Source organism: Thunnus thynnus, chromosome 9 (assembly GCF_963924715.1).
Source record: "Thunnus thynnus chromosome 9, fThuThy2.1, whole genome shotgun sequence".
In the NCBI taxonomy this organism is placed as follows: Eukaryota; Metazoa; Chordata; class Actinopteri; order Scombriformes; family Scombridae; genus Thunnus; species Thunnus thynnus.
In genome coordinates, this window is record NC_089525.1 from 32,904,667 (window position 1) to 32,931,257 (window position 26,591).

The 26,591-nt window shown below is 42.9% G+C and overlaps 10 non-coding genes across 10 annotated transcripts; all 10 read left to right on the top strand.

Annotated features, from left to right (window-relative positions):
* The first annotated feature begins 269 nt into the window (after positions 1–269).
* Positions 270–351, top strand: trnas-gcu (transfer RNA serine (anticodon GCU)). Its single transcript has one exon. It is a non-coding gene; the product is annotated as a tRNA-Ser (tRNA).
* A 1,350-nt stretch (positions 352–1,701) lies between these two features.
* Positions 1,702–1,783, top strand: trnas-gcu (transfer RNA serine (anticodon GCU)). Its single transcript has one exon. It is a non-coding gene; the product is annotated as a tRNA-Ser (tRNA).
* A 517-nt stretch (positions 1,784–2,300) lies between these two features.
* trnas-gcu (transfer RNA serine (anticodon GCU)) lies at positions 2,301–2,382 on the top strand. The gene has a single exon. It is a non-coding gene; the product is annotated as a tRNA-Ser (tRNA).
* Positions 2,383–3,553: 1,171 nt separating this feature from the next.
* On the top strand, positions 3,554–3,635 carry trnas-gcu (transfer RNA serine (anticodon GCU)). Its single transcript has one exon. It is a non-coding gene; the product is annotated as a tRNA-Ser (tRNA).
* A 527-nt stretch (positions 3,636–4,162) lies between these two features.
* On the top strand, positions 4,163–4,244 carry trnas-gcu (transfer RNA serine (anticodon GCU)). The gene has a single exon. It is a non-coding gene; the product is annotated as a tRNA-Ser (tRNA).
* A 1,378-nt stretch (positions 4,245–5,622) lies between these two features.
* Positions 5,623–5,704, top strand: trnas-gcu (transfer RNA serine (anticodon GCU)). Its single transcript has one exon. It is a non-coding gene; the product is annotated as a tRNA-Ser (tRNA).
* A 528-nt stretch (positions 5,705–6,232) lies between these two features.
* On the top strand, positions 6,233–6,314 carry trnas-gcu (transfer RNA serine (anticodon GCU)). Its single transcript has one exon. It is a non-coding gene; the product is annotated as a tRNA-Ser (tRNA).
* Positions 6,315–7,702: 1,388 nt separating this feature from the next.
* Positions 7,703–7,784, top strand: trnas-gcu (transfer RNA serine (anticodon GCU)). Its single transcript has one exon. It is a non-coding gene; the product is annotated as a tRNA-Ser (tRNA).
* A 2,927-nt stretch (positions 7,785–10,711) lies between these two features.
* trnas-gcu (transfer RNA serine (anticodon GCU)) lies at positions 10,712–10,793 on the top strand. Its single transcript has one exon. It is a non-coding gene; the product is annotated as a tRNA-Ser (tRNA).
* A 122-nt stretch (positions 10,794–10,915) lies between these two features.
* trnas-gcu (transfer RNA serine (anticodon GCU)) lies at positions 10,916–10,997 on the top strand. The gene has a single exon. It is a non-coding gene; the product is annotated as a tRNA-Ser (tRNA).
* Positions 10,998–26,591: the final 15,594 nt, after the last annotated feature.

Sequence of the window (26,591 nt, forward strand, 5' to 3'; positions counted from 1 at the left end):
CCAATGAAACCCTCCCGACCTTCCAGGTTCTGTGTAAAGACCTGTGCTCATAGAACGCCTGTTTGAATCCCATTCTCCTCAGGTCATGTTCAATTCAATATTCTGTCTTTATGGGACTACAGTCAAGGGGGAATTAGCTCAAATGGTAGAGCGCTCGCTTAGCATGTGAGAGGTAGCGGGATCGATGCCCGCATTCTCCAGAAGCCTTTATTGCTGTCTGATTGTCCATACAATGCCATGACTGTATGGACAATTAGATACCAACAACAGACGAGGTGGCCGAGTGGTTAAGGCGATGGACTGCTAATCCATTGTGCTCTGCACGCATGGGTTCAAATCCCATCCTCGTCGAGTCAGTTTCACTTTGGTCTGCTGTTAGAATATCGTCGAGCTAACCGGCTCCATCATTAAAGCCTTGATGCAGCAGCATTTAAAGCAGTGAATTCAATTCATCCGGTGAAAGACGCAAAATCAATCCACACACCACTAACCAATCGTAAGCCTTCTTGAAAGGCTCGATACCTATGAGGGAACACAGCGTTAAAAATGGATGAACCCTCCTGTGTCAGAGAAAAGCTGCTCCACAACAGAGACGTGGTTTACACTCAACTATGAGAGGAGTCCATGATACTGCTAACTCTTTGAATAAATTGTGTATAAATGTCAAGATGAAGAAACAGAGCAGCAGAGAGAAAATAGACACAAACTCCAGGAGCTGTTGTGACTGACTAGTGGTAGTCCAGCCAGCTAGCAACTTACCGATTAGCTGGCCAGTTATAGCAGTTCAATGTCAAGCCCCGTTAGTGTCGCTATGTTGCCAGGTTTTTGGCACCACCTAATAGCCCCTACAGCCAGGCCTCTCTGTGCTGGACATTCAGGTCTCCTGGGGCCTCCTTCCTCCTTTTACTCGGGACTTTGTGTCATTTGGATCCTATCGCTGATTGATCCAGACCTTTCTGATTTCGATCATCTTACCCATGTTCAGCTGTGAAATTGGTTTTTCACATTACCTAGACTTTCCCGACGGAAGTAGAAGAAATAGTTAGTCTTTTGGAGAATGCGGGTGTCGATCCCGCTACCTCTCACATGCGAAGCGAGCACTCTACCATTTGAGCTAATTCCCCTAGAGGAGTATGAAGATATCTAACTCCGTGCTGCACTCTTCCTTCTTCCTGCCCTGTAGAAGATTTGTGTTCCTGGAGAAATCTATCTTTATTTGGTGTCTCCACCCGGAAAGTTACCAATGAAGCCCTCAGGACCTTCCAGGTCTGTATAAAGACTTGTGCTCATAGAGCGTGTGTTTGAATCCCATCCTCGTCAAGTCATGTTCAATTCAATGTTCTGTCTTTATGTGACCACAGTCAGAGAGGAAATAGCTGAAATGGTAGAGTGCTTGCTTAGTATGCGATAAGTAGCGGGATCCATCGAAGTTGAACTTTTTTCAACTTCTGTTTGAATGGCAGTTTTAGTTTTTGAGATGCCACGTCACAGGCGTCCTGTTGTGTCTCCAGTGTTCGAGTCTGTATGTATGAATGGGCTGTTAGACTGTCAGCTAAGATTGAATCCTTCCAAAGGGGCCACTCAACTATTCACACTTTGAGTCATGTGACTCTGACAACTCTCACAACTGCCATGTTACCAGACCTCACTGTGTTTCACAGTGACAGCCAACACTGTATGGATATTCAAATAGTGTAAACAGACGAGGTGGCCGAGTGGTTAAGGCGATGGACTGCTAATCCATTGTGCTCTGCACGCGTGGGTTCGAACCCCATCCTCGTCGAGTGAACTTCACTTTGGTCTGCAGTGTTTACATATCGTCGAGCTAACCGGCTCCATCGTTAAAGGCTCGATGCAACAGCATTTAAAGCAGTGAATTCAATTCGCCGTGTCTAAGACATAAAATCAATCCACACACCACTGACCAATCGCAAGGCTTCTTGAAAAAGCTCCCTATGATACCTATGAGGGAACAGAAAGTCCAAAATGGAGGAAGGTATCGTAGCGTGTTGCACTGTTTTTTTTCCCTTCTCTGTCAGAGAAAAGCTGCTTCACAACAGAGACATAGTTTACACTCAGTTATGAGTTGTGTTGTGTCTCCAGTGTTCAAGTCGGTATGTGTGAATGGGCTGTTAGACTGTCAGTTACGATTCAATCCTTCCAAAGGGGACACTCAACTATTTATACCTTTAGTCATGTGACTCTGACCACTCTCACAACTGCCATGTTACCAGACTTCACTGTTTCACAGATTGTCCAGACAATGCCACGACTGTATGGACAATTAAATGCCATCAACAGACGAGGTGGCCGAGTGGTTAAGGCGATGGACTGCTAATCCATTGTGTTCTGCACGCGTGGGTTCGAATCCCATCCTCGTCGAGTGAACTTCACTTTGGTCTGCAGTGTTTACATATCGTCGAGCTAACCGGCTCCATCGTTAAAGGCTCAATGCAGCAGCATTTAAAGCAGTGAATTCAATTCGCCGTGTCTAAGACGTAAAATCAATCCACACACCAATGACCAATCGCAAGGCTTCTTGAAAAAGCTCCCTATGATACCTATGAGGGAACAGAGAGTCCAAAATGGATGAAGCTATCGTAGCATTTTTTTACCCTCCTGTGTCAGAGAAAAGCTGCTCCACAACGGAGACGTGGTTTACGCTCAGCTATGAGAGGAGTCCATGATAATGCTACCTCTTTGGATAAATTGTGTATAAATTTGTGTAAGAAACTCCGGGAGCTGTTGTGACTGACTAGAAGTAGCCCAGCTGGCTAGCGAACTAGCGGTTAGCTGGCCAGTTACAGCATTTCACCAACCGGCCCTGTGAATGTCACTATTTCACCAAGTTTTCGGCCCCACCTAACAGCCCCAGCAGCCAGGCCTCTCTGTGCTGGACAGTTGGGTCTCCTGGGACCTCTTTCCTTCTTCTGCTCTCTGTCCCTCTTCTACTTAAGACCTTGTGTCGTTTAGGTCCTAACGATGATTCTTACAGACCTTTCTGATTCTGATTGTCTTACTCATGTTCAGCTGTAAAATTGGTTTTCCACATTAAGTAGACTTTCCCGCCGGAAGTAGAAGAAATAGTTAAGTCTTTCGGAGAATGCGGACGTCGATTCCGCTAACCCTCAAATGCAAAGCGAGCACTCTACCATTTGAGGTAATTCCTCTTCAAAAAACTGGAGACATCTAGCTCCGTGCTGCACTTCTCTTCCTTCCGCCCCTGCAGATTCCTGGAGGGGGAAAAACCTATCTTTATTTGGTGTCTCCACTTAGAAAAGTTACCAATGAAACCCTCCCGACCTTCCAGGTTCTGTGTAAAGACCTGTGCTCATAGAACGCCTGTTTGAATCCCATTCTCCTCAGGTCATGTTCAATTCAATATTCTGTCTTTATGGGACTACAGTCAAGGGGGAATTAGCTCAAATGGTAGAGCGCTCGCTTAGCATGTGAGAGGTAGCGGGATCGATGCCCGCATTCTCCAGAAGACTTTATTGCTGTCTGATTGTCCATACAATGCCATGACTGTATGGACAATTAGATACCAACAACAGACGAGGTGGCCGAGTGTTTAAGGCGATGGACTGCTAATCCATTGTGCTCTTCACGCGTGGGTTCGAATCCCATCCTCGTCGAGTGAACTTCACTTTGTTCTGCAGTGTTTACATATCGTCAAGCTAACCGGCTCCATCATAAGAGGCTCGATGCAGCAGCATTTAAAGCAGTGAATTCAATTCGCCGTGTCTAAGACGTAAAATCAATCCACACACCACTGACCAATTGCAAGGCTTCTTGAAAAAGCTCCCAATGATACCTATGAGGGAACAGAGATTCCAATATGGAGGAAGGTATCATAGCGTGTTGGATGTGTTGCACCATTTTTTACCCTTCTCTGTCAGAGAAAAGCTGCTTCACAACAGAGACATAGTTTACACTCAGTTATGAGTTGTGTTGTGTCTCCAGTGTTCAAGTCTGTATGTGTGAATGGGCTGTTAGACTGTCAGCTATGATTCAATCCTTCCAAAGGGGACACTCAACTATTTATACCTTTAGTCATGTGACTCTGACCACTCTCACAACTGCCATGTTACCAGACTTCACTGTGTTTCACAGATTGTCCAGATAATGCCACGACTGTATGGATATTTGGATAGCATCAACAGACGAGGTGGCCGAGTGGTTAAGGCGATGGACTGCTAATCCATTGTGTTCTGCACGCGTGGGTTCGAATCCCATCCTCGTCGAGTGAACTTCACTTTAGTCTGCAGTGTTTACATATCGTCGAGCTAACTGGCTCCATCGTTAAAGGCTCGATGCAGCAGCATTTAAAGCAGTGAATTCAATTCGTCGGGTCAAAGACGTCAAATCAATCCACACACCACTGACCAATCGCAAGGCTTCTTGAAACAGCTCCCTATGATACCTATGAGGGAACAGAGAGTCCAAAATGGATGAAGCTATCGTAGCGTTCTTTTACCCTCCTGTGTCAGAGAAAAGCTGCTCCACAACAGAGACGTGGTTTACACTCAACTATGAGAGGAGTCCATGATACTGCTAACTCTTTGAATAAATTGTGTATAAATGTCAAGATGAAGAAACAGAGCAGCAGAGAGAAAATAGACACAAATTCCAGGAGCTGTTGTGACTGACTAGTGGTAGTCCAGCCAGCTAGCAACTTACCGATTAGCTGGCCAGTTATAGCAGTTCACCGTCAAGCCCCGTTAGTGTCGCTATGTTGCCAGGTTTTTGGCACCACCTAATAGCCCCTACAGCCAGGCTTCTCTGTGCTGGACATTCAGGTCTCCTGGGGCCTCCTTCCTCCTTTTACTCGGGACTTTGTGTCATTTGGATCCTATCGCTGATTGATCCAGACCTTTCTGATTTCGATCATCTTACCCATGTTCAGCTGTGAAATTGGTTTTTCACATTACCTAGACTTTCCCGACGGAAGTAGAAGAAATAGTTAGTCTTTTGGAGAATGCGGGTGTCGATCCCGCTACCTCTCACATGCGAAGCGAGCACTCTACCATTTGAGCTAATTCCCCTAGAGGAGTATGAAGATATCTAACTCCATGCTGCACTCTTCCTTCTTCCTCCCCTGTAGAAGATTTGTGTTCCTGGAGAAATCTATCTTTATTTGGTGTCTCCACCCGGAAAGTTACCAATGAAGCCCTCTGGACCTTCCAGGTCTGTATAAAGACTTGTGCTCATAGAGCGTGTGTTTGAATCCCATTCTCATCAAGTCATGTTCAATTCAATGTTCTGTCTTTATGTGACTACAGTCAGAGAGGAAATAGCTGAAATGGTAGAGTGCTTGCTTAGTATGCGATAAGTAGCGGGATCCATCGAAGTTGAACTTTTTTCAACTTCTGTTTGAATGGCAGTTTTAGTTTTTGAGATGCCACGTCACAGGCGTCCTGTTGTGTCTCCAGTGTTCGAGTCTGTATGTATGAATGGGCTGTTAGACTGTCAGCTAAGATTGAATCCTTCCAAAGGGGCCACTCAACTATTCACACTTTGAGTCATGTGACTCTGACAACTCTCACAACTGCCATGTTACCAGACCTCACTGTGTTTCACAGTGACAGCCAACACTGTATGGATATTCAAATAGTGTAAACAGACGAGGTGGCCGAGTGGTTAAGGCGATGGACTGCTAATCCATTGTGCTCTGCACGCGTGGGTTCGAATCCCATCCTCGTCGAGTGAACTTCACTTTGGTCTGCAGTGTTTACATATCGTCAAGCTAACCGGCTCCATCATTAGAGGCTCGATGCAGCAGCATTTAAAGCAGTGAATTCAATTTGCCGTGTCTAAGACATAAAATCAATCCACACACCACTGACCAATCGCAAGGCTTCTTGAAACAGCTCCCTATGATACCTATGAGGGAACAGAGATTCCAATATGGAGGAAGGTATCATAGCGTGTTGGATGTGTTGCACCATTTTTTTACCCTTCTCTGTCAGAGAAAAGCTGCTTCACAACAGAGACATAGTTTACACTCAGTTATGAGTTGTGTTGTGTCTCCAGTGTTCAAGTCTGTATGTGTGAATGGGCTGTTAGACTGTCAGCTATGATTCAATCCTTCCAAAGGGGACACTCAACTATTTATACCTTTAGTCATGTGACTCTGACCACTCTCACAACTGCCATGTTACCAGACTTCACTGTGTTTCACAGATTGTCCAGATAATGCCACGACTGTATGGATATTTGAATAGCATCAACAGACGAGGTGGCCGAGTGGTTAAGGCGATGGACTGCTAATCCATTGTGTTCTGCACGCGTGGGTTCGAATCCCATCCTCGTCGAGTGAACTTCACGTTGGTCTGCAGTGTTTACATATCGTCGAGCTAATCGGCTCCATCGTTAAAGGCTCGATGCAGCAGCATTTAAAGCAGTGAATTCAATTCGTCGGGTCAAAGACGTCAAATCAATCCACACACCACTGACCAATCGCAAGGCTTCTTGAAACAGCTCCCTATGATACCTATGAGGGAACAGAGAGTCCAAAATGGATGAAGCTATCGTAGCGTTCTTTTACCCTCCTGTGTCAGAGAAAAGCTGCTCCACAACAGAGACGTGGTTTACACTCAACTATGAGAGGAGTCCATGATACTGCTAACTCTTTGAATAAATTGTGTATAAATGTCAAGATGAAGAAACAGAGCAGCAGAGAGAAAATAGACACAAATTCCAGGAGCTGTTGTGACTGACTAGTGGTAGTCCAGCCAGCTAGCAACTTACCGATTAGCTGGCCAGTTATAGCAGTTCACCGTCAAGCCCCGTTAGTGTCGCTATGTTGCCAGGTTTTTGGCACCACCTAATAGCCCCTACAGCCAGGCTTCTCTGTGCTGGACATTCAGGTCTCCTGGGGCCTCCTTCCTCCTTTTACTCGGGACTTTGTGTCATTTGGATCCTATCGCCGATTGATCCAGACCTTTCTGATTTCGATCATCTTACCCATGTTCAGCTGTGAAATTGGTTTTCCGCATAACTTAGACTTTCCCAACGAAAGTGGAAGAAATAGTTACAGTCTTTTGGAGAATGCGGGTGTCGATCCCGCTACCTCTCACATGCGAAGCGAGCGCTCTACCATTTGAGCTAATTCCCCTACAAAAACATGAGGACATCTAATTCTATGCTGCACTTCTCTTTCTTCCTTCCCTGTGGAGGATTTGTGTTCCTGGAGAAATCTATCTTTATTTGGTGTCTCCACTCAGAAAAGTTACCAATGAAGCCCTCAGGACCTTCCAGGTCTGTATAAAGACTTGTGCTCATAGAGCGTCTGTTTGAATCCCATTCTCATCAAGTCATGTTCAATTCAATGTTCTGTCTTTATGTGACTACAGTCAGAGAGGAAATAGCTGAAATGGTAGAGTGCTTGCTTAGTATGCGATAAGTAGCGGGATCCATCGAAGTTGAACTTTTTTCAACTTCTGTTTGAATGGCAGTTTTAGTTTTTGAGATGCCACGTCACAGGCGTCCTGTTGTGTCTCCAGTGTTCGAGTCTGTATGTATGAATGGGCTGTTAGACTGTCAGCTAAGATTGAATCCTTCCAAAGGGGCCACTCAACTATTCACACTTTGAGTCATGTGACTCTGACAACTCTCACAACTGCCATGTTACCAGACTTCACTGTTTCACAGATTGTCCAGATAATGCCACGACTGTATGGACAATTAAATGCCATCAACAGACGAGGTGGCCGAGTGGTTAAGGCGATGGACTGCTAATCCATTGTGTTCTGCACGCGTGGGTTCGAATCCCATCCTCGTCGAGTGAACTTCACTTTGGTCTGCAGTGTTTACATATCGTCGAGCTATCCGGCTCCATCGTTAAAGGCTCGATGGAGCAGCATTTAAAGCAGTGAATTCAATTCGTCGGGTCAAAGACGTCAAATCAATCCACACACCACTGACCAATCGCAAGGCTTCTTGAAACAGCTCCCTATGATACCTATGAGGGAACAGAGAGTCCAAAATGGATGAAGCTATCGTAGCATTTTTTTACCCTCCTGTGTCAGAGAAAAGTTGCTCCACAACAGAGACGTGGTTTACACTCAGCTATGAGAAGAGGCCATGATACTGCTAACTCTTTGAATAAATTGTGTATAAATGTCAAGATGAAGAAACCACACTCGCTGACCCGCTTGGTAAGTAGGTGCAGGGGTGCGGCGGCAGTGTAGCGGTCCACAGACCGAAGGAGGATGGAATGGGCCTGGAGCCAGGTTCTGCGGCAGCGGCGGATGAAGGCTTGGACAGACGGGCAGGAAACCTCCTTCTCCTGGGTGGGGAACAACGGTGGTTGATAGCCGTATGCACATTGGAAAGGAGAGAGGCCGGTGGCAGAGCAGATGAGGGAGTTGTGGGCATATTCTACCCACAACAGCTGTGAGGACCAGGAGGAGGGGTTCTGGGAGGCCATGCACCTCAGGGCCGTTTCCAACTCCTGGTTCATGCGCTCCGTTTGCCCATTGGTCTGAGGGTGGAAGCCGGAGGACAGAATGGCAGTGGCACCCAGGAGACTGAGACTGCAGAACTCTCTCCAAAAAACAGAGGCAAATTGAGGCCCACAGTCTGACACCACATCGACAGGGAGGCCGTGAAGACGGAATATGTGGAGCAGGACCAACTGAGCAGTTCTCATGGCTGAAGGGAGCTTGGGCAGAGGCACGAAGTGGGCCATTTTACTGAAGCGGTCCACAATAGTCAGGATGACAGTATGGCCTTCAGAAGAGGGAAGGCCCGTCACAAAGTCCATGGAGATGTGGGACCACGGGCGGTGGGGAACAGGAAGAGGCTGCAGAAGTCCTGCTGGGGCCCGGCGGGAGGTCTTGTGTTGATTACAGACTGGGCAGGCTTTGACGAAGTCCTGGGTGTCCTCTTTCAAGCTGGGCCACCAGAAGTGCTGGAGGAGGGCGTGCTGTGTCCGTCGAGCACCAGGGTGGCAGGAGAGCTTGGAGGAGTGGGCCCACTGCAGCACCTCTGACCTCAAGGCTGGAGGGACGAACAAGCAGTTTGGCGGGCAGGAGCTGGGACCAGGCTGTCCCTCAGCTGCTGCTCTCACCCTCTCCTCGATGTCCCAGGTCACCGTGGCGATAAGACAGGACCCAGGGAGGATGGGCTCTGGCCTCCTTCCAGATTCCTCCACTCTCTGGAATCGCCGGGACAGGGCGTCGGGCTTGGCATTACGAGACCCAGGGCGGTAGGAGAGGGTAAAGTTGAACCGGGCAAAGAACAGGCACCAACGGGCTTGGCGGGAATTCAGTCTTTTAGCCTATCGGATGTACTCCAAGTTCTTGTGGTCAGTCCATACAAGAAAAGGCTCTTTGGTACCCTCCAACCAATGCCGCCACTCTTTGAGAGCCATCTTCACCGCCAGCAGCTCCCTGTTGCCAATATCATAATTCCTCTCGGCAGGCGACAAACGCCGAGAGAAGAAGGCACATGGGTGGAGCTTCTGGTCAGTGGCAGAGCGCTGGGACAGGACAGCCCCTACCCCCACATCAGAGGCATCCACCTCCACAACGAACTGGCGATTAGGGTCAGGCATCTGAAGAATGGGTGCTGAGGTGAACCGTGTCTTGAGAGTTTGGAAGGCTTTGTCAGTGGAAGGTGACCACTGAAAAGGCACCTTGGAGGAGGTCAGGGCGGTGAGAGGAGCTGCCATGGAGCTGTAATTGCAGATGAGGCGGCGGTAGAAATTGGCAAAACCCAGGAAGCACTGAAGCTGTTTGCGGTTATCAGGAACAGGCCAGGAGGTGACGGCAGAGACTTTAGCCGGGTCCATCTGTACACTGCAACTATGTACCCCAGGAAGGACACTGAGGGGGCATGGAACTCACACTTCTCAGCTTTAACAAACAGGGAGTTCTCAAGGAGGCGCTGGAGGACGGCTTGGACATGGTGAATGTGTTCATCTCTGGACTGGGAGAAGATGAGAATGTCATCCAGGTAGACAAAGACGAACCGGTTGAGCATGTCTCGAAGAACGTCGTTTACCAGGGCCTGGAAGATGGTGGGGGCGTTGGTGAGGCCGAATGGCATGACGAGGTACTCGTAGTGCCCTGTCGGTGTGTTGAAGGCCGTCTTCCACTCGTCACCCTCTCTGATGCGGACAAGGTGATAGGCGTTGCGCAGGTCGAGCTTGGTGAAAATGGTGGCCCCCTGGAGCAGCTCGAAGGCGGAGGAGATGAGTGGCAGTGGGTACCTGTTCTTGATAGTAATGTCATTTAGCCCTTGGTAGTCGATGCAGGGTCTCAGGGTCTTGTGGGTCTGAGGCTGGGGGAGTGAAGTGGCAAGGAGGCTTGCTGCAGGCACCTGAGATGACAAGAGGGGCTCCACCCTCGAATGGCCCCCGTGACCCAGTCGATGTGAGGGTTGTGAAGACGGAGCCAAGGATACACCAGGATGAGAGGCAGACGGAGTGAGCTCAGGATGTGAAACTGGATTGTTTCGTGGTGGTTGCCAGAGAGCAGCAGATGGACAGGGGAGGTTCGATGTGTGACGTTGCCCAAGATGTGTCCATCTAGGGCTCTAGCGGGAACCGGTTGTGGCAAGGGAACCCGCCCGAGCCCCAACTGAAGGGCCAGCTCCTCGTGTGACTCTGACCACTCTCACAACTGCCATGTTACCAGACTTCACTGTGTTTCACAGATTGTCCAGACAGTGCCACGACTGTATGGATATTTAGATACCATCAACAGGCGAGGTGGCCGAGTGGTTAAGGCGATGGACTGCTAATCCATTGTGCTCTGCACGCGTGGGTTCGAATCCCATCCTCGTCGAGTCAACTTCACTTTGGTCTGCAGTGTTTACATATCTTCGAGTATTACAGTATGCCTTCCCTGTGTTTCACAGATTGTCCAGACAATGCCACAACTGTATGGATATTTAGATACCATCAACAGGCAAGGTGGCCGAGTGGTTAAGGCGATGGACTGCTAATCCATTGTGCTTTGCACGCGTGGGTTTGAATCCCATCCTCGTCGAGGACGGGATTCATATCTTCGAGCTAACTGGCTCCATCAAAGCCTTCACTGTGTTTCACAGATTGTCCAGACAATGCCGCAACTTTATGGATGTTTAATTACCATCAACAGACGATGTGGCTGAGTGGTTAATGTAAAACTGTTTTTCAAATAAGAAGAAAATAATTTTTGATGATTTTTAAAGCAAATCCTAAAACGTATTTAGTTTTGAGATTAAAAATGATTGATAAATGACAGGGATGCAGAAAAGCACTCCTGGCTTCATCTGTTAACTTATTCGAATAAAGTTAATGGGGTAAAAAATGTACTTCATATTGAAAAGGCAACTTCTCCAAGAGAATCGACTTTCTGCAGTTGTAATGTTAGTAATTTATTTAAATAAAGTTTGCGGGGGAAGTTTCTACTGCTGCTTTGAAAAGGAAAATGTTTTTATATGACTTTCTGTAAACCGATGACCATTGTGATAGTCGTCTCCTCTCAGCAGCTGTGACTCTGCTCACATCAGAGCCGTCCACTGGTTTTTAAGAAATAAGGCATTTGTCTGTGTTAGAGTGAGATACGAGCTCTGACTCAGCAGCAGCAGGTTAGATTTTCTAAGGAATTCATGCAGAGGCCTGCTGACATGTTTTAACAGGAAAAATACCCAAACGAGCAGCGATGGTGATCTGAGGCGGCAGTGCCTGACCCCAAACACACTGACAGCAGGTATCGAGTTGATTAAAGCAAGAGCTCTTTATTTACAAAAAGAAAATGGTCTGACGATGTATAGTAAAGGACATCCAGTCAGATTAAAGGAGACTATTTATCCAAACCTCAATCTCAGTGAGGGGTCAGAGGTCATTTCATGCTGGGCTCTTCTTCTGGCTTTTTCTTTTAAAAAAAGATTTCCAGCAGATGAGAGAAAAAAACACCTGTTATGTAACCTGGATGACTCTGGAATGAGTCCCATTAAACATTTTACGGCTCTTTGAAGCAACGCAGCATCTATTGAAATCTTTCAGCTGAATCCAGACATGTTTTGGTGGAGTGATGGAGGCAGGTCGTACTGAGGGATTGGATCTGCTTTTCAAAAGTTGTTCAAAGGGTTTGAGAAAAGGCAAAAAAAAAAAAAAAAAAAAAAAGAGGAAATAAGGGTCCACAAAAATAAACTGTGTACTAAAGCTGAAAGCAGTATTACAGTAAGCAAATGCAGTCATAGGGGGTTAAAAAGGAAATTTGTGGTTTTTGTATAATGTCGACACATCCGTGATGAGATGTCTGGAAAATTCAAGTTGGACTTGTACATGTTGAAATTTAGACATAATAGACATACTGTATAGATAACTTCAAACCATGTTCACACAGCATCCTGAACTCTCTTTGGATGGTTGTTTTATTCAGATAACTGAGTTACTATAACACCTCATTAATTAAGCTATTAATCTTAATAGCTGGTAGACTGCTGGTTTCAAGAGGCAACAGCTTATCTTAGTAAAGTAAGGCCCCAGGACTGGATTTTACCAACTAATCATAAATAAATTAATGAGCACCTACTTCGATTGGCTGGAGATGTGGCCCCCACCTTCACCCCCAGTCAATTGGGATACGACCTAACGAATACAACAGCATGTTTAGCTGAAGTAACATCTGCAGCTGGAGATGTAAGACAGTATACAGTGTCTATGAAGCACAGTCTGATCCTGAATGAAGGAAGAAGCTGCTGTTGCACAGTTGAGACTCAACAGGATGTTTCAGAACGGTGAAAGTTTCCTCACAAATTAAAAGTCATTTTTTCAAACGTAGCCGGAGGTCGCTGGCTTAGCTTTAGCACAGATATATCATATTCCTTTTGCTGATTGACAGAAAGAAACCATGTATTAAAACTACATCCAGAGATTGAAGATGAAACAGTAGAAAATCCTGCGGCCTGCTGAGTCTCATTGAGCAGACCGTCAATTGTATAATGTGTCGTACACACACACAACCACTAACCGATAACGGAGGGAAGACTGTCTCCAAAAATGAATTTCAGCCATTCTTGATGTCAGTTTCCATCTTCCGGAAGGCTGTAAAGACTTTTAAGCTGCTGAACAACCAGCAACACTTAAGTCTGCTGCTTTGCTCGTCATGCGGCTGTGATGCAAACTCCGACTACAGAAGTTACTACATCCTAAAGCTTCCTGCATATTTAATTTGACTTCCTGGTGTGGTGTAGTAGCAGGTTCCACCCATAGACTGTATAAAAATATGGACGTAGTTACCGTGACGTCACCTGTTGGTTTCTGAAGAGTAGTTTGGAAGCTCAAAAAGAGCCGCTGTGGCCGTCGCCATCTTGGCAGTGCGTGATGCTGCCTAACTCCCAGCCAATCAAAAATTTGCAAAGAGGCGGGGCCGAATGGCTGAAACAAGCCACCTAGCGGCTGGCGGACCTGTCACTCAAAGCAGCCATGTCCTTCATTATGCATAACTTTACGGCTTAATAAAATTTAAACAGGTGAGTTATAAAAAAATTCACCACCCGTACAGTTGTCATGAAAGGGGAAATTAGCTACAGAGACCAAAACCGTTTTTTTGTACCAGGCTGTAAACATGTTTATTTCTGCTGTAAAGTTGGGCATTTTAACATGGGGGTCTATGGGGATTGACTCGCTTTTGGAGCCTCAAGTGGCCGTTCAAGGACTGCAGTTTTCGGCACTTTCGCATTGGCTTCATTTTACAGCCCAAGAGGTTGCGGCTTGGTTCCACCTCAACACCACTCAATTTTACAACACACAAGGCCCCACCATAATCCTGATCCATCCCAAATCTAATTTTTGTTATTGTCCACAACACCAGCTCTTTAAAGCTTAAGAAATGTCTTATCTAGTAAATAATTTAGTAACATGTAAATTGGTTTCTAACGAAACATCTGTAGCCAGGCTTTCCGGAGTGTTCACCAAATTAAATTTAAGACATTGTGAGACCTTTTTAAATACCACATAGAATATAATTTAATACCCTTTTCACTGTCATACCAGACAAAGATTGACAAAAAAAACCAGCGTGGAAAATAAAGCCTAAAATGATGTTTTAAGTACATAAAATTGCTGACACTTATATCACATTTTTTGTCAGTACTTCCTGGGTGTAAATAACAATAATTCCTGGTAATATCCATTAACATGATCTGGTCCAGGATAAATGGCAGAAAACTGAAGAATGGTGTGAACCTTCCTGTCCCCTGGTGACAGAACTCGTAAAACAGCAAAGGAAAATTAACCTTTTTGAATTAACCATACTTTATTTTATTGATTGATAGCAAATGGTCACAAGCCGGTTTATTGTAACATCATCGCTTACAATATATTACATTCAAATGACCTGTTGGCAGTAAAAAACACACTTTTTCATGTGAGGAAAGTTAAAAAAAAAATGCTGTTTCAAGTTAAACAAAAGTAAAATAAACAAATTAGAGTAATTAACATTTTAACAAATCAAGCTTGTGAATACAATCTTGGCACCATCTTTCTCTAATGTACCTTTTTCCCCTCAGCAGACCTGGAATCTGGATTTCCTCTGGAACATTATGTCACGTCCTCTCTTCATCTTCACTGTCTGCTTCCTCTGTAAATACACAGTCTCACCCTGCCAAGATGTCCAGGTATATATCAGTGTGTGTGTGTGTGTGTGTGTGTGTGTGTGTGTGTGTGTGTGTGTGTGTTTTATTAGTAACAGCCGTCACTCAGCCTGCAGGGTCTGGGAGTCCCTGATGATGAAGCCATCCATTATTTACTGAGCAGTCCAGCAGCCAAAAAAAAAAAGAAAATCAATTATTTCAATGGGAATTATTCAGATGCTGCTTTGAATGTTAACGAGGAAGAAGAGAGGTGGGGGTACCTACAAAGAATACATAAGAAGACAGAGAAAGTGAATGAAAGACAGAAAGGGCCAAAGAATATATAAAGACGGGAGAAACGGAGGCTTCTGCAGGGAGAAAGTGGAAGACGAGTGAACAAAAATACAAAAAATAATGAAGAGAAAGACATAAATAAGTTAGAGCAATTACCTACTGGAGACATGTCATCATAGAGTTTAAAATGATTTCTTTCTAGTTTGGATCCAGACTGAAATGTCTCAATTACTACTGAATGGATTATTGTGAAATTTTATACAAACATTTGTATTCCTACATAATTAGGGCTGCAATAAACGATTAATTTCATTATCGATTCATCGTTTTGTCTATAAAATGTCAGAGAACAGTGAAAAATGTCCGTTATAATGTCTTAGAGCTCAAAGTGACATCTTCAAATGTCATGTTTTGTCTGATCAATCATCCAAAATCCAAAGATATTCAGTTTGCCGTCATGTTAAGACACAAAAAACCTTAAAACATCACATTTCAGAAGCTGCAACCAGCTAACATTTGGCATTTTTCCCTAAAAAATGACTAAAATGATTATTCAATTATCAAAATAGTTGCCAATTAATCTTCTGTATTAAACCAAGATCATGATCTTTCTCTAACAATAACCACGTTCTACCAGAGTCTAAACACAAACATAAAACGTTGTCAGATGCTATTAGCACCCAGGTGTCAGTAGCCAACAATGCTATTTGCACCCAGGGTGGAATAACCAATGTGGCTCTTTATATCTGGGTGTTGTATACTGTTGTACTGTATATATCTGTTACTTTTTCTATGGTTGCTTGGTAACCTGAACATCAGGGACAAAAACTACCTGTGCTATATTGTGAATGTGGCGGGTAAGGTGACAGGTGTCCCACAGACCCCCCCGATGGCTATCTTTGACCAGCAGGTTCTCTGCAAGGACTTGTGTTGTTTTGACTGCAAGTCAAGTTTCCCATCTGGGATAATAAAGTAAATGAACTGATTTGTATGAAATTTGCACACCCAAATCCTATTTGCATCCATCTACATGTACTTTGACTATTACATGTAAAAACATGCTTTGATTTGGTGAAGTAATGACTTCATTCATCAATAAGTTTCAGTTTTATTACTACAGCCTCTGTAAATGTATGTCGCTAATACTAAAAACATCCAGAATACCTTGTATTAGCTATTATGAGTCATTTTTGCATGAACATGGTAAAGGAGCACTATATTCACACTTTGGCCTTCGGCTGCTAGCACATAACATGCTGAGCCTTGGAATTATTACTTAATCATGTATGTCAAAACAACCAATGTATAAAGTCAAGTTCAGGTCATAAAACTCACCTTGAAACTTCGATAATATGTATGTAAATTCTGTTCATACAGAGGAAAGCAAACATCCGCCAATGCTCTGAAAAAAAGGAAGGAGACGAGATATGGAAGTTGAGTTTGTTTATATACAAGATTATATCACAAGGGACGGTTCAAAGAAAGGCTGGAGTCGATCTAATAGGGTCACAGGTTCACAGAGACCCACCTGTGGAGGTATTTTTCGAGGAGGACTCACCAAATGCTTTTGTTCAAAAAATAAGCAAAATTACTGTTAAAACAATGAGACAACTAAAATTTCACAGACAAACTAATCAGTTCTATAATTGCGCCCAAATCAGCTGATTTAGCATGTAGCCCCCCGAGTTTCTCCATGTGCTCCTGCTGGACCACGGCAGGATCGCCATCTTTAAGCGTAATACTTTTAAATATTTTACTAATTATTTGTGTAGCTTTAACCCACAAACAAATAGACTCTTAATAACAAGGCAACTGAGACTTTGTGTAGCGTCCATCCATCCAGACACTGCTGAGGCGCCTCTCGCCTTCAAAGGTTTCTAATTCATAATTCAAAAGACCAACATAAGTGAAACAAGTCATTGGCTTTATTGATTTTACACTATCAATAGGAGTAAATATACCTCCAGTGTAAGAAGAACTGAATAATAATAAGGAAGATGTTAATTAACATTTTCAAATATTAACTTAATATAATAAAATCCAAGCTAGACTACTCTCCATACTAACGAGTGGGATATGACTTAAAAAGGTTACTTATATACCACTTATATATATGTATATATATGTCTATCCCAGTCTACTGCATTTACTACATTTTGCCCAAGCATGTTCAACTGAAGTCAGTTAGCTACCTAGCGCTAATGCTAGTTAGCAAGATTACTATGTGCCTTCACCAAGCTAACTATGGCTAAATTAAGTAGCATATTCAACTTGGCTAACTAACATCTAGCTAGTGTTAGCTAAACTAGCTGCGTTAGTTAACCATAGAACAAGTCTGTGCATTGGAACCGTTAAGTGTACCGAACGTTCATGCATGTGCACATGTATGCACTTATGCACGCTCTATAGGCATTTTCATCAGGATGGAAGACAGTTATTTCAGTGCTTAACACATCTACCAAGCACACCTTTCAACACCACGGACAGCATCTCAACAGACAAAAAATGATGTTTTGTCTCCCAAAATCCAGCGAGGTATTTGTCAGTGTACACAAGTGCAGGCTGCCGCTAAATGGCCGACCGTGACACGTTCTCTGCCAGTTTTTTTTTTTTTTAAACAAAACAAGGTAAAAATCTCTTTGTGGCCTATAAGTAACTTTATAGGCTATAACATGAAAATAACTTTAACTTACATCTTCACAACGCTCTGCCATGATTAAAATGTCAAAACATTAAATCAGAATTGCACCTTGTTAACAACAAAAACAGAGAAAGAGTCTTTAAAGAAAGTTACCTTTAAGAAGATTAACTGTTACTACAGTCTTTCTTCTTAGTTAGAGTTTCTTTTCTGGAGCTCTCAGCTCTTCAGGAATGAGTGATAAACATCTATGTAAACACTGAAAACAAGTGTAATGTTATAGTTATTTTAATTGTGGTGAAATGTTGATTCATTTGTCTGTTTATGTTGTTCTTTAAAAGACAGAAATGAAAAAATCACCATTATTGAAACTAGTCTCAACTCCACTCAGAGATTAGATTTTTGTTCCACACGTCACATTCTTACACAACATGGCCAAAAGTATGTGGACATGTGTTGTGCCCTTAAAACAAGGAAAATAGTGAGGGAAGAGGGATGAAGAAACCTGCATACTTCTCTCGTTTTCACTCGTTTGTACTGAGTGAGGCAGAGAGCGTGATACCCCCTACTGGAGTCATGAGGCATTGCCAATAGATCGACGCACAATCAACCCAGAAAAAGAACACACATTACCTATTTGTATGGTTTACACTCTGGCTGGATATTCTCCACAGTAATAACCTTAGCAACATAACTGAAATAACAATAAAATTATGTATTAAGGAAATAGAATATATAAGACATATAATTGCATAACTCTGAAAAGATTATTAATTATTTTCAAAGTCTTAAATACCACACATGCAATTATTCCACCTATATTGTATGTGATTGATGAACATGTGATATCAAAACTTGGAACCTGGCTGCAGGGATTTTGCTCCCATTCAGCCACAAGAGCATCATTGAGGTCCACCACTGATACTGGGTGATAGACCGTGTTCCAGTTAATCCCAAAGGTGTTGGATAGGTTTTGAGATCATGAGTCTGTGCAGACCAGTCAACAACATTTCTTTAAGGAGCTGGCTTTGTGTTCTACTGTATGCTGGTCAAGGCCTCTGAGTAAATGGGAACTATGGTGCACAAACCTGGAAAAACCAAAAGTACACCGAAATATGTGAACAGTGGCGTCCACATACTTTTGGCCATATCTGTTGGAGGACAAAGTCTGTCCGTGTGTCTGTTTGTCCATCTGTCCTCGTCTGCAGGAAAACTCAGACATAGACAGAGCGAGAATATGGAAATGGCCGCCGCTCTGCTCCTTCATTATTCATATTTCAGAGCCGGTGAATAATCAGATTACAGCTGATGAACATGCTGAATTATTCAGGAGGCCGTGATTGGGCCTTGGGATGCGATCGGGGAAGGGGGGAGGGGGGTGGCGATGAGGGAAGGAACCCGGAAGCAGGATCCCCGGGGTGCTGAAGGTCCCCCCCCCCCCCCGCCTCTCCGCCTCCATGCGGCGGCTCCTTCCTCTCTCTCGTCCCTCGCCGGCGTTTTCCGGTTGGGCGACCGGGTTAATGACCGTATGGCAGAGAGGAGCGGGAGAGGCAGCGGGAGGCCCGATGACGCGCTCTCGCTGCGACCTGCTGTGAGGCGGGTTGAATAATTGGAGGGAGGTGTTGAATCGATCCCTTCGCTGCGTGGTGCAGTGATTGGCAGCGAGTTGTCTAACCGACACCACACACACACACACACACACACACACACACACACACAGGAGTAGAAGATGTATCCAGCAAAATTCTTTTTAATCATCTGCCGTGTACATTTTTTCACTGTAAAAATGTTATTTTAATTTTTTCACTACACATTTTCCCCCCTCAAATAACACACTTGTTACAGTTTTAAAGTCTGATATGAGGGAAATTTGACTTATTACAGTTTAGTTGTTGGCATGTAACTACACATTTTGCCTTTAATTGACAGACAGCAGAAACAGACATGAAATGGGAGGAGAGGGAAGGATGACATGTCTGGTTTTTATGCTACGTGTCTTCGCCATTCGGCTGCTGGACGTCCCTGAAAATACACTTTTTTTTACAGACACCACTAGGGGTGTGCCCGAATATAAATACATTATTCGGCAAAGCACAGATAGTGAGTTTTATACGAATATTTGTGTTCCCCAGAGATAAAGCTGAGCTACTGACACAAGCAAAGTGCTCTTAAAGACTCTCCATAACCTGTTGTTCCTCTTCTCCTTTCCACAAAGTTAGGTTGTAAAAAATAGGCAATAAATGAAAAGTGCAAAGCAAGAATCACCTTTGAAGTTCTTCCCTACACGTTACACGCTGTGCTGTCTCTGTGTTATGGTTGTATAAATAGATAAGTCTGGCTGCAACGAGGTGACGAGTAAAGTTTTAGCTCAGTAATCATAATAATTTTCTAAAATTAAAAGTGTTATAAAAACAAAAACAGGATTTTTAAGCCTCTTTCCACTTTTATTCAAATACAAATAATTTTGCTGCCTCAACAAATACAAATACAAATACTGGGATCTCTGCACATCCCTGGTAACAACAACCAGACTGACTCAAATTACCAACCTCATCATACGAACCTCTGTGCTCTCTCTACAGTGTAAGAGGTCAGTCTTCAAGTTTTTAGAGAATCTATAATCAATATTTTTCGTAATAATAATGTATGAAATGTCAGTGTGTAATGTGTTGTGTCTTTGCTGAGAGCGTCAATCATAGCGTAGCTTCAGAAAAAGCTCTAAAAAGCCACTTTACACACAACACACGACACGCAACATTTCATCAACACAGCCTTAATGGATTTGACCTTGTCTTTTCAGTCATTTTCATTAAAAAAAAAGAAGAAGAAAAACCTGATTTAATAATTGTCCAGGTGCAATAGAAGGCAACTTAGAGAAATATGGCAACTTATGACAGTGTCACAGCCACAGTAGCCCAACAACCAAAAGTAGTACATTAGTTTTAATTAAGACAAACCACAAAGCTTTCTGCTCAACACTGCTGACTTGTTGATGTCATTACAGACCGTAAACCGTCCTGACACTCTGAGCTGGACGAGCTAGAAGCTTCAGAGACGTTTTCTGCTTCAACCAGTGAACCCAGCTGGATGTGATTAAACCTGCCTGACCCCGAGTGACTCTAGAGGGGGGGAGGGGAGGGGAGGGAGGTGAGGGGTGGAGGTGTAGTGATGAACCTGGGCCAAGCAGGAGGCAGAGGCCAGCCAACAACACCAGGACACTCGCCACACCACCTGCTACCCACACAGACTGAGAGAGAGAGTGTGTGAGAACGTCATGGGGGGCTTTATATTTCAAACTGGAACTGACACAGACACAACACGACTAAAATGAACAATTATCCTGATTATTAATTAATCTGTGCATTTTAAAAATATGTCTTCAGAATAATGATATGTGATGGAAAGCTTCACTCTGCTCAGTGAAAAACCCCAAAAGTCAGAAAGCAACGTCTTCTAACACAGTTAAAGGACCAGTATGTAGAATTTAGCAGCATCTAGCAGAACGGACTCAGCAGAGATGGAATATAATATTAATATGTATGTTTTAATTAGTGTATAATCACCTGAAAATAAGATTTATCGTGTTTTCATTACCTTAGAATGAGCTTTTATATCTACAGAGAGAACGTTCTTACAAAAAATCAATGTCTAGTTGAGTCTCCTCGTCATGTTTCACCAAAGAGACATTTCCCCTCTAAACTTCTCACATGGTGTCATTTAAATATCTATTTGAGACCCAAAGAGGTGAAACTCTTCAATCCTCACAAACCCCCCCCCCCCCTAAAATTAGCAAAAAGTCCAAAAGCTGAAAAGAGATTTGTGCACCAGAATGTAGGAATAACAGGAATAAGGTGAAGGGAAAGATGAGGAGATCAACAGGGAAATTAAAACCACGAAAAGGGGATGTAAGACAACTGACTTGTGACCCTTTGAAGGGGCACAACCCCTAGGTTGGGAACCATTGGAGTAAACTAGCTAATTGTATATAAAGTAGTTCAAACTGCTGCTAACACATTGATGCTTCAGTATTAATAATGTACTATATTAAACATATTTAACATGATTTTCTGCAAAGTGAGTACTTTCACTTCTAATACTTTAAGTTAAAGCTGATAATACTTCTATGCTTTTACTTTGAAATGCAGGACGTTTCCTTGTTATACTTTCAAAGTGTGGTATTGCTACTTTAAATTCACTAATAGATCAGAGTTCTTCTTCCAGCACTGCCAGACTGAGTTTTAGCTACTTTCCATTTGTTCAAGGAGAATCTGACTCAGTTTTTTTGATTCTCGGCGCTACAGAAGCAGTTACTCAAAATATTCAAAAGTGCACCGTTGCAATAGAAGAGGTTGAGGATAAGTGGGATCTATTCTAGACTCCGCCAGTCGACACTGACAGCTGCAGACTGAAGAGTGTTTCTGATTATAACTCTATCAGAGAACCTACAGTGGATAGAAAGAGCGAGAGCTGCCCTAAGATGCTCTCCAAGTTTGTTTCCATCCTGCTGCCTTTTGTTGTTGTGGCGTCTGATCTGCCTGACTGACTCAGTGGGGATTGAAATGTGTGTGTGTGTGTGTGTTATCTGATAATGTGTGGTTAGCTTAGCACTGTTAGCAAACAGAGCCTGAGTATATAAGATGAGAGGATGCCCGACATGAATTTACTGTTCTGCAGACTTTGTATCACTGTGAACATAACTGTCGTCCAGGTTGAAACACTCCGACAACCAAACAAATCTGTTTCAAATATTACTTAAGTTAAAGTATTATGTACTGCTGAACAGTGAAGGCAGAAATGATATCCACATAAAGCAGAATCTGAATCCTTATGACTATTTAAAATAGAACAATCTCACAATAAGTTTTACAAACAACAAAACTATCTTATAAGAAGGTGGAACTGAACAAAAATGGCCGATGACGTCAGTGATGGCTAATCATGTTGGCTCCTGGATGTGAAGTAATATTAAAACATTTTAGGGTGACTGAGTTATTTAAACTGCAAAAAGTGTTTTTTGGGGGCCATTTGGGGACAAAGTAGTGAACACAACTCTAACATATCATCAGCTTTTAAGCTAACATGTTGAACCAGTTAGCAAGTTTCTCATTTCCACATCCAGCAGTTACGGAGCAACATTATCATTCATGTGGAGTCGTGTTTCTGTCCACCTGGTGAAAGTAAGTCCAATATTCACTCTCTTTTAGCTCTGTTTTTGCTCTCTACCAACTCCTGAGGGAAACATCTGGCTCTTTAGCTGCTAAATGCTCCACTATGTTCACCAGCTAGTCTACAGCTAACTGTGTCTGTCTGATGTTTGGTGCTGAGCAGTGTTATCGGAGATAATTAAGAATTATGAAGTTAAGAAATTATTAAATTTAATTAATAATGTGGGGCACCACACGGCAACCGGGACCAATAACCAAACTGTAAAGTAGTCTCATAAACAAGCTAATACCTGAAATATCAGCACCACTAAGTGAACAGTGAAGGTGAAAGATCAAGCTCTTACTCTCAATCAGCCACTTATCACAATAGAATATGCACAAGAATGACAAGAAGACTTCTCTTTAAAGCTATAAACGGTATTTATTAATCTCCACAAGGATCAACAAAGTCAACAATTGTTTCACTCAACAAACACTATACTACCGACTAATACTAAGTAAAAACACACATAAAAACAGCAGCTGTGTAAAAGTAAAACAGGTAAACAGGTGTATGTATGTGTCACGGCTGCGTTGCCATGACTCCTTGTGATGTTGATGCGATGTGATGACACCTAGGTGCGAAATTGCAATGCATCAGTGGAAATGGAGTCTGTGAGCAGCATTTTGGTGCTACTCCTTTGTTTCAGGGGAACAAGGGAAAGAGGCAGCCACGTGGCCAGGCCTCAGAGGTTACATGTAGGCTTTTCTTTGTCTGACCTCATGGTTGAAGCCCAACAGCAGGTAGTGTACAGTGGCTTTTTAGAGCTTTTTCTCTGAAAACAGCTGCCTGCTGCAGCCAAAAATGATGCTATGAGAGCGCTGAGAGTGAACCAGAATAGTAAAGTTGCAGCCGGACAGATAAACAATGAGCTGAAACTCACTATAAAGCTCCGTAGAGCCGAGAGGAGCTGCAGAGTCTCTTCTCTGACATTACATACTGACAGAAAGTGAGATTATAAAAAAAAATGAAGCTTTAAGAACTTCTGACAAGGTTTTAGAAATCCTGATGTCACAAGTCCAACTTTTTTAATATTTTGACATGTAACCTATATATCTACAAATATATACTGTATATTTATAAAAATCACATTGTATTAGTTGATGTAACTATTAAATTGTAATTTTTTTGTCATTTTCATTTAACTACATAATGATCTGGTGCCAGGTTTGTAACTCTGGTTGGCAATATTAAATTCCTCTCATTTTAATTTAACTTATTCAAGTTTTGTCTAAATAGTTTAGTTATCAACCTTAAAAATGTGCATGTTTATATATGTATAATATGTGTGTAATTGTAGAATTTATTTCTATTTCTTTTTATAGTATAAACCCTCAAATTTCCAGAAATATTATAAACTGATAAAGAAATAAAAAAAAACATACAGAGGCCAATTCATGATCTCAAAAGACACAAAAAAACCCCAAAACCCAAAGATGTATTCAGTATGAAATGCAACATGGCAGCAGCAAAATCACAAGTGATTTATTTACACGCAACATGATTACTCACTCTACAGCTCCACAGACGATGATTCACACAGCCAATCAAACGCCTGGTTTCCAAAGCTGACTGTAACGTTTCCCAGAAACCCACAGGGGAGGAAGTCCTCTGTGTAGCGTGTGTGTACAGGATGAGCTGAGAAACCCACAACAGGAGAACAACGCTAACCGAGGCAATTGTATCAGAGCCGATGAGGCGGTCATGCACGTTCACATCAGACCCACGCAGGAAGAACATATGGAGGAAAACACGAAGCGGCGCAGTCGCATGGACGATCGGCGTCCTGACAGACAGACTCAGTGAAGAAAACATCTGTCCTGACGTGTCGTTCAGCCTCGTATTCAACATCCGACACCGACTCTGTTTCAGACATGAAAACAAACCTTTTACCTGTGAGGTAAAATCATTCAACGTGTCTCCGGTGCAGTTTCACATGTTTTGAGGTGTTTTCACCATCAGAATCAGACTTTATTCACCAAGTAAATGAATCTGTTTTAAAAACATAAGAACAGAATGAAATAATTTATCTGGACGATGCATCAATCTGATCTGAAGTTCAGTTTTATATCACAGCAGCCGCATGTAACATGTTCAATAGGGGTGTGCCCGAATACAAATGTGTAATTCGGCAAATTGCACAAAACATGTCAAATACCAGCGAGCAGGTCAGTTATAGTTGCAGGTCTCAATGAGTGGAGTCACATTCACCTGCTACATGACGCATATTTCTTAATTTGGACATCACTTTAATTTTCAATTTAATTTTCTAAAATTATAAGCATAATAAAAACAAAAACAGGATTTTTAAGCCTCTTTCCACTTTTATTCAGATACAAATACAAATACTTGGCCCTCTGTACATCCCTAATGTCCAATATACGCCATTAATATTAAAACAAACTCACTACAGATTATAACGGATGTTTTGACCAATATTCCAGTCAGACTGCTGATCGTTCAGGTGATTAATCAAACATCAGACGACAAGCGATCTGGTAGAAATTCGTCCTGATTGTAGATCAGTAATCTGAGTAATTTGGGGATAAAATCGGGCTTCATCTTCGGCTTAATAGGACTAAATATGAACACATACAGTATACAGGGTGTACAATGATATGATAATGATAACTGTTTCTTTAACTTCTAAATTATACTTTTGAGCATAATGTCTTTGATAAGTTTCAGTCTGGCATCAACAGAAACAGCTCTTCTCAGAGTCTCGAATGATATCTTGATGTGTGGTGATGCAGGAGAATGTTCGGTGTTGGTGCTGTTGGATCTCAGTACAGTGTTTGGTACTTGTGGACCACCAAATCTTGGTTGGGAGACCTGGACAGTGGGTGGGTATCTCTGGGTCAGCCCTGCAGTGGTTCTCCTACCTCTCTGATAGGAGTTTTGCAGTTTCTGTTGCTGCAGCTTCACCTCCTCATCTGAAACTCTGTATTGTGGTGTACCCCAAGGTTCAGTCCTCGGTCCTGTTCTGTTTGCCTTGTATATGCGTCCCCTTAGACATCGCTATGCAGATGATATTCAGTCTCATTTAAAACTCAAAACAGCTACGTTGTCAGTTTTAAATAACTACCTGAATGCTAAAAGAACTGGATGGCAGATAATTTTCTTACAGCTAAATGAAGACTAAACAGAAATCCTTATCTCTGCCCCTCCTGGTCTTGTCCTTAAGGTAAAGGATGGTCTTGGGTGTCTTACCTCGTCGGTTAAATCCTCCATAAGAAATGTAGGTGTCACTATGGACCAGACTCTTACTGGACCAACATGTCAAGTGTCTGATTCTCTTTTGTTTTTTCCAGCTGAGAAACATTGCAAAGCTCAGGCCCATTAAAGCAGAGATGGAAATGTTAATTCATGCTGTTATATTGTCCCGTCTTGACTTCACCTGCATCAATAAAACATCCCTGGATCATTTAGATGTGGTCCAAAATGCTGCTGCTAAACTCTTAACCAGGTCCTCAGAAAGGTCTCATGTGACATTGATTCTGATTGCTCTTCATCAAATTCAAAGTCCTTGTCATCACCTGTAGAGCTCTGCATGGCTGTATGTCACCAGCAGGTCTCTAAGGTCCTCCGATCAGGGTTTGCTGGTTGTCTCTAGAACTAGGCTTAAAACTAAAGAGGACTGTGCTTCTGAGGTTGTGGCTCCTAAACGTTGGAACTCTCTCTCTTTGTATTTAAGATCTGTTGACATCTTTAAAAAGCAGCTTGTTCAGACTTGTCTTTGTGTTCTTTTTCTATTTTCTATTTAATTCTGTTTTTATTGCGTTTTATGTCTGTATGTATCTTTCTGTTTTATTTCTGTGATGTCTCTGCTCTCAAAAGGTGTTATAAATAAATATAAATAAAAATAAATATAAATAAAATACTT